Below are 3,403 nucleotides of genomic sequence, written 5' to 3' on the forward strand. Positions count from 1 at the left end.
TTCCCACTATCCGCTCCACCCTCCTCTCCGACCTATCCCCATTACCCCCAACTCCATCTACATATCGTACTCTCAGCTACCTTCACCCCAGCCCCACCCCCTCCCATTTGCCTCTCAGCCCCACAGCCCACAAGCCTCATTCCTGATGAAGGGCTCTTGCCAGAAATGTCAATTCTCCTGCTCCTCAGATGCTGCCTGACTGGCTGTGCTTTTCCAGCACCACACCCTCGACTCTAATTCTGATAAATGCTGCAAATGTTCCTTCCATGTGTGACTAGAACTCACCAGGTCATCAAGATATACCACACAATTAGGCAATCCAGAAATGATTTATTTGGTCAGTCTCTGAAATGTGGCTGGCACATTTTTCAGACCAAATGGCAGGACTTTAAATTGATACAGTCCATTTGGTATTATGAAAGCCAAAACCGTTTTAACTCTTTCGGAGAAAGGTCCCTGCCAGTATCTTTGGAGTAAGTCCAACTTAGAAATATACATTCCTTGTCCCACGTTTTCAATACAGTCTTCCAAGCATGGATAAGATTTTGTAACTGCACTGACTTTGCAATAGTCTAGACATAAACATTGGGTACCTGCTGTCGTTGGCGCAATTACAATTAGTGACTCCAGTCACTGTAATTCACTTTGATTATGTCAACTCGGAACAAGTGTTAAATCTTTTTTTGAACATGTGCTAACTTTAGAAGTTTAAATCTATAAGGATGTTGCTTATTTTGAACAGCCTTCCCAAATCTACATCATGCATGTTAGATTAGTATTTCCCAGTTTATTCTGACATATCTCCCTTTCAGGTCATATCGATTTTCCTCTGGAAGGTAACTCAATAATTTATCCCAATTTTTGACAACTTCTGAATTGTCCAATTTAATTTGAGGAATGTCCAATTCAGAATCCCCTGAACTTGATTTTTCACCAGTAAGACATTCTTCTTTTGCTTTCCTTTCCTATCAAAATAACTTTTAAGCATATTCACATGACATACGCTGTGAGATTTCTTTCTGCTGGGTGTGTCCTAATAGAGTCATAGAATCGTAGAGATGTACTACACAGACACAGACCCTTCAGTCCAACTGTCCCTGCCAACTAGATATCCCAAACTAGTATAGTCCCACTTGCCAGCAATGGCCCACATCCCTCTATACCCTTTCTATTTATATACCCATCCAGATACCTTTTAAATGTAGCAATTGTACCAGCCTCCACCACTTCCTTTGGCAGCTCATTCCATACACGTACCATCATCTGTTTGAAAAAGTTGCCCCTTAGGTCTCCTTTATATATTTTCCCTTTCAACTTAAACCAATGCCTTCTCGTTCTGGACTCTCCCAGCCCAGGGGAAAGACCTTGTCTATTTACCCTATCCATGCCCCTCATGAATTTATAAATCTCTATAATGTCACCTCTCAGCCTCTGATGTTCCAGATAAAACAGCCCCAGCCTATTCACTCTGTCTTTATAGCTGAAATCCTCCAACCCTGGCAACATCCTTGTAAATCTTTTCCGAACCCTTCAGGTTTCACAACATCCTTCCGATAGGAAGGAGACCAGAATTGCATGCAATATTCCAACAGTGGCCTAACCAATGTCCTGTACAACCGCAACATGACCTCCCAACTCCTATACTCAATACTCTGACCAATAAAGGAAAGCATACCAAACGCTTTCTTCACTATCCAATCTACCTGTGACTCCACTTTCAAGGAGCTATGAACCTGCACTCAAGGTCCCTTTGTTCAGCAACACTCCCCAGGAACTTACCAATAAGTGTATAAGTCCTGCTAAGATTTGCTTTCCCAAAATGCAGCAACTCACATTTATCTAAATTAAACTCCATCAACCACTTCTCAGCCCGTTAGCCCATCTGGTCAACATCCTGTTGTAATCTGAGATAACCTTCTTCGCTGTCCACTACATCTCCAATTTTGGTGTCATCTGCAAACATTATAGCTATACCTCCTATGATCACATCCAAATGATTTATATAGATGACAAAAAGTAGTGGATCCAGCACCGATCCTTGTGGCACTCCACTGGTCACAGGCCTCCAGTCGGAAAAACAACCGTCCAGCACCATCCTCTGTCTTCTACCTTCAAGCCAGTTCTGTATCCAAATGGCTAGTTCTCCCCCTATTCCATGAGATCTAACCTTGTTTACCAGTTTCCCACAGGAAACCTTTCAAATGCCTTACTGAAGTCAATATAGATCATGTCCACTGATCTCCCCTCATCAATCCTCTTTGTTACTTCTTCAAAAAACTCAATCAAGTTCATGAGACATGATTTCGCACGCACAAAGCCATGTTGACTATTCCTAATCAGTCCTTGCCCTTCCAAATACATGTAAATCCTATCCCTCAGGTTTTCCTCCAACAACTTGCCCACCACCAACTTTAATCTCATCAATCTATTGTTCCCTGGCTTGTTCTTATCACCTTTCTTAAATACTGGTACCATGTTAGCCAACCTCCAGTCTTCCAGTACCTCACCTGTGACTATCAATGATACAAATATCTCAGTAACAGGCCCAGCAATCACTTCCCTAGCTTCCCATAGAGTTCTAGGGTACACCTGATCAGGTACTGGGGATTTATCCACCTTTATGCGTTTCAAGATATCCAGCACGTCCTCCTCTGTAATATGGACATATTTACAATATGTCACCAGCTCTATCCATCTCTTTCTTGAAAATATCCAGAGACTTAGCCTCCACTGCCTTCTGGGGCAGAGCATTCCATATATCCACCACTCTCTGGGTGAACGAGTTTCTCCTCAACTCTGTTCTAAATGGCCTACCCCTCTGGGTCTGGACTCACCCATCAGTGAAAACATGCTTCCTGCCTCCAGATCCTTTAATAATCGTATACATCTCAATCAGATTCCCCGCTCATCCTTCTAAATTCAAGTGTATACAAGTCCAATCGCTCCAATCTTTCAACATATGATAGTCCTGCCATTCCGGGAATTGACCGAGGATGATTTAAGAGAAGAGTGAAAGTAATAGGGTGGTTGTTATGGGGGACTTTAACTTTCCTGATATTGATTGGGAAAGCTATAGCTCAAGTTCGTTAGATGGGTCAGTGTTTGTCCAATGTGTGCAGGAGGGTTTCCTGACACAATATGTAGATAGGCCAACAAGAGGTGAGGCCATACTGGATTTGGTTCTGGGTAATGAACCAGGCCAGGTGTTAGAATTAGAGGTAGGTGAGCACTTTGGGGACAGTGACCACAATTCGGTGACTTTTACTCTAGTGATGGAGAGGGATAAGTGTGCACTACAGGGCAAGAGTTAGCTGGGGGCGCAGGGAAATTATGATGCTGTGAGGCATGACTTAGGATGTGTGCCCTGGAAAAGTAAGCTTCAAGGCAAGGACGTAATTGATAT

This window comes from Chiloscyllium plagiosum, chromosome 28, assembly GCF_004010195.1.
Source record: "Chiloscyllium plagiosum isolate BGI_BamShark_2017 chromosome 28, ASM401019v2, whole genome shotgun sequence".
Lineage (NCBI taxonomy): Eukaryota > Metazoa > Chordata > Chondrichthyes > Orectolobiformes > Hemiscylliidae > Chiloscyllium > Chiloscyllium plagiosum.